Here is a 10,225-nt window from a genome sequence, read left to right as displayed (position 1 = left end):
CTAGCAATCTCTACCAAAGCATCCTATGCTTCCATATTATTTCCAGATCCCTCCCAGTTCTCCATTCCCTGTTAGACAAGTTGTGCAAACACGGTAGTTCTACCACAGCCTGGCTTCCACTACTCCACTAACTGCCCTTATCATGTTCACCAACTGCCTTCATGTTGCCAGAGCCAACAGGCCTCAGTCCTCATCTTATCTGATCTCTAAGCAGTATCTAAGACAGCTGACAACTGCTTTCTGGAAACATTTTCTCAGTCTCTAGGATACAGCGCTCTCCTGATTCTCCTTCTGCCCCCCTCCCCCAGCCTCTTTTTCAGTCCTCTTGCCTGCTTTGGTTCCCCTGGGTCCCTCCTGAACTCTCTCCTCTTCTGCATCTACCACCTCACCCTGTGTGTCCTTCTCAGATCCCATGACCTTGAGCATCTTTATGCTGATGTATCCCAAAGCCCCTTTCCAGCCCTGGCCTCTCTTCTGAGCTCCTAGTGATGAGATAACTCCACTGGATCTCTAACAGGCATCTTAAGCTCCATGTGGCTTGAACAGAATTCCTGATATAACTCCCTGAGATGTGGTTGCTGCTTTTTGATCCAATAAATGAAGCACTGTCCACCCACTTACTCCAGCCAGAAACTTGAGTTATCTTTGGTTTCTCCATTTCCTGCCCCCATGTCCTTCCTATCAATGTGTCCTGTTAAGTCCAAAATAGCATCTCTCAACTACTCATCTTAGCATGACCACCACTTTGGTTCAAACCACCATCATCTTTGGCCTGGATTGTGGCAAGCCTAATTGGCTCCCTGCTTTTATTTTTGCCTGACACCCACACACAGCCTTAAATCAGAACATGTTAGTGTTCTGCATAAAACCCTTCCAAGGCTCAACAAAGTCTCCATTCTTTGACACAGCCCACAGGCCCTGCATGCTCTGGCCCCCGCCCACCTTCCCACTCCATCCTGGGCCTCTTCCCCTAGGCTTGAAACTTCAGCTACACTGATTTTCTTTCAGCTCCTTGACCCATGCAGAACTTACCCTGAAAAGGCACCTACTGCTCTCAGCAAGGAATGTCTCTGCCCAACTTTTCCCAAGGCTAACTCCTCACTCTTGACTTCAAGTTCAGCATCACCTCCTCACTTTCCCTGACTGCTTCATCTTAGGTAGCTTTTATTCTCTATTCTAGCCCCTTGTTTTTGTCCCAGCCTTTTACTTCAACTTGTAATTATGTATTTGTCTTCTCCACTAAAAATTAACTTTATCGGGCAAAAGGCCTCAGCTGTCTTGTTCACTGAAGTATCCCACCATGCACACAGGGCCTGGCATATATCAGGCACTCAATCAAGCACTCACTATCTGCTGAATGAACGGACAGGTTCCCAGGGAGGTTCCTGAGCTGCCTGGGGTGTCACAGACAGGTTGCATCCCCCTTAATTAAACAAACAAAATTAGCCAGGCACAGTGGCTCATGATTGTAATTCCAGCACTCTGGGAGGCAGAGGTGGAAGGATTGCTTGAGCCCAGGAATTTGAGACCATCACTGGCAACATAGCAAGATCTCCTCTCTTTTATTTAGCTAAAATAAAAATATTAGCTAGACGTGGTGGCCTGCACCTGTGTTCCCAGCTACTTGGGAAGCTGAGGCGGGAGGTCGAGGCTGCAGTGAGCCACCGCCATCCCACTGCACTCCAACCTGGGTGATAAAACGATACCTTTGCTCAAAAAAAAAAAAAAAAAAAAAAAAAAAACAAAACCCAAACAAACCTGGGAATAGACTGAATAGTCTCCATCTCAAGATTTCCTCCTTCTATTGGAATTAACCAGTTGGTTACTTGTACCGGCATGGGGCAACCAGTCTTAGCCCAGTTTTAATAGATCGCTGTTTGGTGTTACCCAACAGAGCAGACCACTCGGCCCTCAGCCACAGAATAAGTTTAAGAAATAAAGTGTGGCATGCTTCATTCTACAGGTAGGGAGGCTGAGGCTGGGGAGCCGCCCCTGGCTGTCCCTGGAAATCCCTCTACCCTACAAGAATCGTCCCAGCCATCTCTTTAGCGTAAAGGTGAGGAACAAATCTCAGCCACGATCCAAAGAAAGCTTGGTATTTTTAGCACCAAGGCCAGAAGGAGAGCGTCCTTACTTCTCGGTTTACAAAGAAATAAAAACCATTTCCCCTTCCATCTTTTGAAGACTACCCCCGTCCCCAGGCTCCAAAGCCGGGCAGGAACGCCTCTTATCTCCACCACAGCCATTTTCCTAATCCTTCGCCCGCTCTCCACGGTCATTCCGTGTATCCCTCGAGACGCCGCCTCCCACAGCTCGTGCTTCTCCCAGGTTCGGCTCTGACAAGGCCAGAGCGGCGTCTGCGCAGCGCAACGGCTCAGAGAGCTCCCGGCGGCCACAAGTGCCCGGCCCCGGGCCAGGCCTGGCCTGCGCCGCACATCCACACGGAGGGCGCGGAACCTGGCCGCCTCGAGCCTCCGGCACCGCCCAGAGCGGGACAAAGGGGCGGGCCGGCGAACCGGCCTTGCGGTCCCCGGTGCCGCGCGGGCCGGGAGGCGGGGCGTGGTGGGGGAGGGGCGAGCTGGCGGGGGCGGGGCGGGGCAAAGGCGGGCCCAAGCGCGCGGGGCCGCACCGGGCGGCGCAGGGAAGCGGCGCCCCTTCCTCGGCAGCCGGCAGGCGCCGCGCCTCCGGCCCCGCCCCTCTGCGCCCCGCCCCCGCCACTCGGACGGCCCGAGTCGCGCCCTCCCACCCCGCGCCGCCGAACTTGCTCTAACTTCCTCGGCCGAGCCGGGCCGCGCCGCCGCTGCCGCCGCCGCGCGCGGGTGAGTAGAGCGCGGAGACTCGGCTGGGGCGTCGGGGCCTGCCCCCTTCTTTGTCTGAGGCCGACTTCCCCGAGCGTCCTCCGGGGGCAAGTCTGCTCCCCAGGTCCCTGCTTGGCCCCTCAGCCTCCTTCCCCGCCTGCCCGGGAGCGGCCCCACGGGCGGTGCTGGCTTTGTCTGCCAGGATCGCTTGCTAGAGGTTGGAGGCCTCGGCCGGGACCCGGCTGAGCCGAACTCCGGCGCCCGGCGGACGAGAGCCGCGGCGGTCCCGGGGCCGGCACTCCTGGTTCGGTAGCCCTCGCCCCATCCGCGCGCCCCGGCGAGTGCGCGCCCGGGCCGGGCGGGGTGAGGGCGACGGGAAGTCTGGACGGCCGCTGCTGCTCGGAGCTCTGCTTCTTGTCCCCAGCAGCGAGCTCTGGGATGGGTGCCCCTTTCGGCTCAGCCACCCACCTTCGGCCCCCCGGAGCTCGGGTCCGGGGTGGGGGTGGGCGTAGGCCGGGGCGGGCCACCCTTTCCCCCTGCCCCGCCGTTGTCGTGGTCAGTCTGCCACGCCGCCGTGGGTCCCACTCTGCCTGGCTTGGGTTTGGGGCGGCCGGAGTTTGAGTAGGCGGTGACCCAGCTTCTTCGCGTTAGTCGTGTGGGGTTGTGCTTGGGAGCAAAGCCTGACCCCTTGACCTAGCCGGAGTTCTGGTAGAGTGAGGTTTGTGGCTGCGGAGTGTGCTGGTCCCGGGCCGCTGCTGCTTCTCCTCCACCCCCAGGGGTGGGGTGCGGGTGGGTAGGAAGTGCCTGTGTGAGGGTGTGTGGAGAGACTTTGGCCCTCGGACCGCTGGAGCACTTGTGTTGGGGACTTAAAGTTGATCTCCGGCGAGAAGCGGTCTGTGCTAGGGGGAGTCGGGGGAAGTTGTGGGCCCGGGTACTGTCCTGGTGCTGGGCGCGGAGCGGTGGTGAGTGCGGCGGTGTCACACACACTCCTTGGGTGTCCTGGCGCGGCTATCCGGGAGGTCAGGCGGTCTTGAGCGGCAGTGCAGAGCATAGTATTGGAGCCTCTGCAGGTGTGCTCCTGGCAGTGGTCTGCTCTCCAGGGGATCCTCCTCCTTGGAGCCTCTGCAGGTGTGCTCCTGGCAGTGGTCTGCTCTCCAGGGGATCCTCCTCCTTTACGGGGTTGTTCTTGGGCTAGTGAGAGAGTGGCCTGCCAAATCCTCAAAAGTAGCCTTCCCCTCGCCCCTTGACCTTGAAGTCTGGAAGCAGTTAGTGCCTGCTGAGTGCTCCGGCTACCCTTCTCAATTTGTGAAGGGAAACCTGGGGACAGGCCATCGGAGCAGCCCTATGTCCTTGCCACATTTAAGCCAGCCAAGTGGTTGGTGGGGGCGGCCTTCCTTCCAGGGATCTTCCTGGGCCCTGGCACCCCCAGAATGAAGCCCAGACTCCACCATCATGGCCCTGTATGCCTTTCTATCCCCTTAGCTGCCGGTGTGATCGTAGCCTCAAATTGCTGGGCTCAAGAGAACCTCCCACCTCAGCCTCCCAAAGCACAGGGATTACAGGTGTGAGCCACCACATGCAGTCTGATCCCATCCCACCCCGATCCCTAACGTTAGTGACAGGCCCTGGAAACCCAGGGCCACCAGATGTATTTTCCCCTCCCTTCTCATTGTGTTGCACCCCAACTTCAGTTGGAGACTTTCTGGGTATGTCCATCCCCGCATCTCTGAACTCCACTGCTTGGACCACCTAATGTCATCCTCAGTTTACTTAACAAAGCATGGTTGAGATTTCTGTGGGGTGCGAGGCATTGTTGCAGGCACTATTCCAAGTCTGGAAAGTCCCTCACCAGCTGTAAACTTGGTGTGGTCTTAGAACCCAGGCTGGACGTGGCATCGGTGCTCAGTAGTGTTTATTGATCTGAGCTTGATCTCAGCACAGCAGAATCATTCAGGGAGACGGGGGTCTGAGTCCATGGGTGCTTCTGAAGGTTTGTGGCTGCCCCAGGAAGAAAGGGCATGGAGCTGCAGAATGGTTGGGTGCCCAGGGAAGTGTCCCCCTTCACCAGCTGGGCAGCTGTGCTAGTCTCTGAGGACTGGTGAGGGTCCTTCCCATGTGGAAAGTGGCAGGATGAAGTGGGAGAGGAGATGGCCCTGCCCTAAAGGTTGCGGTGGCAGTGAAGTGACGTTCCCTGGGTTCTGGAACTATTTCCTGAGGCCACACTCTAGGCCACCATGTGCTCAGGAATTTGACCCATTTAACTTCAACTGAGGTAGAATTCCTTTTGGCAGTGCCTGTAAAGTGGCATTGTACCAGGCCTGGGAAAACTTTGCTGGTTTAAAATCTAGTGAAGGACAAGATTATAGCAGTTATGTGGAAGGTTTCATAGTGATACTAATAGTGAGTTTATTGAGACTTACACCCTAGAAGCTTGACTTGTAATAACTCATTTAATCCTCGAAAACAACTGTGATGGCCGGGCGCAATGGCTCGTGCCTGTAATCCCAGCACTTTGGGAGGCCTTGGTGGGTGGATCACCTGAGGTCAGGAGTTCGAGACCAGCCTGACCAACATAGTGAAACCCTGTCTCTATGAAAAATACAAAATTAGCTGGGCGTGGTGGCACATGCCTGTAATCCCAGTTACTTGGGAGGCTGAGGCAGCAGAATTGCTTGAATCCGGGAGGTGGAGGTTGCAGTGAGCTGAGATCGCGCCGTTGCACTCCAGTCTGGGCAATAAGAGCAAAACTCCCTCTCAAAAAAAAAAAAAAAAAAAGAAAGAAAGAAAAAACAAAACAACCGTGATGTCAACAGCTCCATTTTACAGATGAGGAAACTGTGGTCCCGAGAGGTCACAGAGTAACTTGCTTGAGGTCTCAATATGAGCTGGCTTTTCTCATTTCTTTCTTTCTTTCTTTTTTTTTTTTTTTGATATGGAGTCTCACTCTATCGGCCAGGCTGGAGTGCAGTTGTGTGATCTCAGCTCACTGCAACCTCCACCTTCTGGGTTCAAGTGATTCTCCTGCCTTAGCCTCCCAAGTAGCTGGGACTACAGGTGTGCGCCACCACACCCAGCTAATTTTTGTATTTTTAGTAGAGAGGGGGTTTCACCATGTTGGCCAGGCTGATCGCAAACTCCTGACCTCAAGTAATCTGCCTGCCTCGGCCTCCCAAAGTGCTGGGATTACAGGTGTGAGCCACCATGCCTGGCCAGGTTTTCTCATTTCTAATTTAGACAATACGTTCCTCTCAGAGGTGATTAAAATAGATTCATATACCGAACAATCCTGGCCCACAGTGGAACTAATGAGTGTTTTCAGTGAAGGTGCCCTTGTGTCCCTGCCTCTGAACACATCTCATCTGTCCAGCACAGCCTGGGCACATAGCAGGTACCCCAGAACCCCTGCTGGTTGGCGATGTAGCTTCTGTCTCCCTCAGGCCAGGGAATGGGAAGACCAACACTGCCACATGCAGAAGATTGGTGAGTCACTGCCTGTGTCTGTCTGGATAGATCACGGTTTGCTGTGGTAACAGCAATCCCCAAGTCTCAGAGGCTTAAAGCAACAGAGGTTTATTTCTTGTTCACACTGCATATTCATTTATCTTCTTTATGTTGTCCTCACTAGGGGGACCCATAGTGATTAGTGGGAACACTCCTGGTGGCTTGGACAGAGGGACAGAGAGCATGATGATCCCTGTTTCCTGCCATTGAGTCCTGGTGGCCTTTAAGATGCCTATGGGAAGGGGATTAGGCTCCTGCTGCCTGTCTCTGCCCTGCCTTGTCAGTCCTTGGACATTTTGCATGTTCCATCCCCTATCTGGATGTGGCCTGTAGGGGCAGCCACCTTTCCTAGAAGCAGGAGCAGGTAGCGCTACCCAGGCAGGCCTGGTCCTGATTCAGGGATTGAGCTTGCAGTCGTAGGGGTGTGGAAAGCAGTGGTGGTGAGGTGACTGAAGGTGGACTCCCACTGGGGATGGGATTGAGTGTGGGGCCAGATCCCTGGTCTGTAGAAGGGAGTAGGAACCCTCTGTTAGTTGCGTTTTCCCCCTCAGGCCACCTTAGCAGGATTTTAAGGAGTCATTCACACTGTGGCCCTTGATTTTGTGCCTGGTCACCTGCTTGGTCTCTGGTGATTTCCCTCGGGGCTAGCAGACACTGTTGGAAGTGGTAAGGCCTCAGGTTCTTCCGCCTCATGATTAACTCACTCTCCTTAGGCATATTTTCACCTTTTCCAGGGCCTCCGTTTTTCTACTAGTGGAGTGAGAGGTGGTGGTGGTCTCCAGCAGTGGTCCCACTCTTGGCAGGCCATCAGAGTACCCAGGTTGCTGCGTAGAGTGAAGTTTTGATAGCCTTTGGTCTAGGTGAATGCCAGCGTTTCAGTTTGCTTATCTTCCATTATAGCAGTGTCCTCTCTAACTGGGAATCAGGGAGGTTATTCATAGCATCTCCACATCCATTTTCTCCCTTAACTGCGTATGCTTTTGGTTTAGACAGGGCAAGTGGCCATGTTGGTAGAGCGCAGGCCCTGGCAGGGAGGCAGTGTCCAGTGCCTCTGCCGATTAAACGTGGAGATGTGAAGATGAATGGATGATGGTGAGGCAAGCTTTCAAGTTGCATCTACTTTCTAGTTGAGTGACCTACACAAGTCTTTGATTTTTTTTTTTTTCTTCCTGGAAAAAAAAAAGTTGTCAAATTTTCTCATCTGTAAAGTGAGAAGAATCAAGGCTGCCTTTCCTATCTCACTGGGTTGCAGTGAAGCATGAGCACACTGAGAAACAAGATCCAAAGCCCCTGAGTTAGGCCTGACACTGGTGTGAGACAGCTGCCATCTCTGGTGGCACTCAGCAAGTGCTCACCAGCAGCTGATTCTGGAAACCCCACTTCCTCCACTCTTGGGCTTGGTGGGGTTGGGTAGGGTTGGGTGGGGCTGTGGTTTTCTTTTAGGAGGCAGCAGGCCAGGCCTGGAGACCAGAGCTTAAGTGGGCCTGGGCAGGCTGGGGTTGAAACTCTTCACCCCTTGTGGTCTGTTCTGACTCCCAACTGAGCAGCCAGGGAGAAGGCCTGGAGCCTGTGCCTTTCAGCTAGATAGCTGGAGGAACTGACTCCTCCCTCCTTAGGCTGTGCTGGCCTGAGCTGGGAGCCTGAGAGCTGGGGCAGTTGTCTCTAAAGTGGCTTCTGGGATTCTGGTAAGAGGTGAGCTCCTGGTGCTGCCTCAGAGTCTTTGTGGTTTCCTGGCATTTGGGAGAGCTGGAGTTGGGCTGTCCTGCATGGATAAGGTTTGGGGAGGGACCGGAACAAGGGGCTAGTGAACCTTCTCTGGGTTTTTCCTGCCTGACTATGTGTCCCAGCTGTTGAGGCCTGTGCTCCTATACACTTCACGGCCTTGAGAGGAGTTCGTAGCCGTAACATCCAGGAGAGAGGCCCCAGAGCAGTGGAAGGAAATGTGTCTCTCCCGAATCACTTTTGTTTGTACCCCGAGGTCTGAGTGGTGATCCTGGGGATGCTGTGGGACTCTCAGCAGTAGGAGTGTGTCTGTCCCCAATCTGGGTGCCTGCCAGCTGTGCTCAGGGTCCTCTCCTGTGTCCCTGGGCCAGGCAGACAGGGTCTTTTTCTGGGGCTTGGTAGGGGAGGTCAGCCACAGCCCCAGACCAAGTAGTTTACACACTCTGAGTGAGGGGTGGGAGCAATGGGTCCGGGAAGACTTAGGGAGCTGGTTAAAGAAAAACTTACTCTGACGCTTGTTAAACTGGTAAGGTAGTCTGTATTTACGACTTGCAATAGGTGTAGGGATTATGGCAATGGGATTTTGCAGTAGGGGAGAGAGAGTGGGCCAACTTCAAATACAACAAAGAAAAGTGGGAACTTACAGCCAAGGAACGGAGTGTGGGGCCTCCTGAACATTTTTAAGAGGGTAGGGAAATTTTTACTAAACGTAGCTAACTGAATTCTTGTTGCAAGCAGGCCAGGGTGATCAGGTTTTACCTGGGAGATAGCAGAGGATGAGAAATACGATCAGATATCCAGGGTGATTAGATATTGAGGGTGGGGGATTCTGGTTAACAGGATTTTTGCTAAAACTAGGCTCTGACAGAATGGAGCTAGGAGCCCTAGGTCAGGACCAGGTGAGCAGAGGGCTCAGAGAAATAAAGTTTGGTCAGGGACAGAATCTCTGTCAGTATCCCGTGGCTGGCAGTGTCCTGTCCATTCTTCTTGCACTGGCCTGTCCCTCAGGAGACAGGTGTGAGTGGTCCTGAACTTGGGCCAGTGCAAGAATAGGGCACAGGTTTCTCTCCTTGTAGGTGTTCCTTCTTGTGTCACTCTCTTTTTTTCCAGAAACCTTGGTCCTTTTCAGCATCTGCTAGCCCCTTGTCCCTTGGCTCCCTTGCTCTTGGCCTGCTGGATTTCCCCTCTGCACCCAGGAAATCGCATGGACCTGGGTCCTCATTTCCCTACAACCCACCAATTTTGCTGCTTATAACAGCTATCCCCCGCTAGCCTTCTATTGCCAAATCTGTTGGCTGTCAGACCACAGCCATTTTATTCAGCCATTTTTTTTTTTTTTTTTTTTTTTGCCCCCTGAAACTGAGCTCCTGCTGCAGTTTGTGTTTCCTGTTCTCCCTGTCCTGGACAAACCAGTCTGACAACTTTGTGGTTCTCTCTCCTGCCTCCATCAGCCTGGGAATTGACTGTCCCATTTGTCTGAGCTGGCCAGAGGGAGGTGCTGTGGGGGATCTCTTCCTCTTGCCTGGACTGCATACTCCTGGAGCCTTCTAGCCAGAGCTCCTGGGCATTTTGGCCTTGGGAGCTTCACCAGCTTCCTTCTGTCTGAGGCCTTCAGGTCCCTGCATCCAGCCTACCTTGTTCCTCCTTCATGAGTGAGGCTCCTCCTTTTCTCTCTGGCCCTCCTCTCTGCTTGATCAGACTCTGCCTCTCTTGAGGGCTGGCTCCCTCCAGCCCCCCCTGCACAGGTGACCTTGTGTGGCCTGCCTCCTTTTCTTGAAGCTGATCTTGTCTCAACAGTCAGCTTTTCAGGAACCAGGCTCTTGCTGTAGTAAGGAAAACCAGTCAGCTGTGGATGGGGCCTTCCCTCCTTCCCAGAGGCTCTGTGGCCAGCTTCCACCCTTGCAGCAGAACAGTGGTGGTGACTGAACCCTGCTCTCTGCAGCCATCCTGCCTGCCACAATCATTGTGTTTTGTTACTCTAGTAGCTTCCTGTAAAATACAAGTGATAAACGTGGATAGGTTTTTGAGGGGGGCATGCCAAAATCAAAGTTGGTGGTAGTGGTGGGGGATTGATTCCCAAGGGCTCTGGGATGCTAAGTGTGTAAGCAAAGAGGAGCAAGTGGCATGTGCCCAGGATGGGGTGGGGTGGGCAGGTTTAGTTGAGGGCTCCTCTGGCATAGGGTAGCCCTGACACTCCCCTCTGT

At 54.1% G+C, this 10,225-nt stretch overlaps 1 protein-coding gene across 3 annotated transcripts in view; it reads left to right on the top strand.

Annotated features, from left to right (window-relative positions):
- Positions 1-2,712: 2,712 nt before the first annotated feature.
- TSPAN14 (tetraspanin 14) overlaps positions 2,713-10,225 on the top strand; it is a 63,327-nt gene continuing 55,814 nt past the window's right edge. The window contains exon 1 of one of the 3 annotated variants that reach the window (XM_025396860.1): positions 2,713-2,819. The gene's annotated coding sequence lies outside the window, so the exon portion shown is untranslated. Of the gene's footprint in view, positions 2,820-7,868; positions 7,992-10,225 lie in introns of those variants that run through there. The other 2 variants (XM_025396857.1, XM_025396858.1) reach the window with 2 other exon arrangements.

Source organism: Theropithecus gelada, chromosome 9, assembly GCF_003255815.1.
Source record: "Theropithecus gelada isolate Dixy chromosome 9, Tgel_1.0, whole genome shotgun sequence".
Lineage (NCBI taxonomy): Eukaryota > Metazoa > Chordata > Mammalia > Primates > Cercopithecidae > Theropithecus > Theropithecus gelada.
Note: the sequence above shows the minus strand (reverse complement) of the source record. Positions and strands in the feature narration are given on the sequence as shown.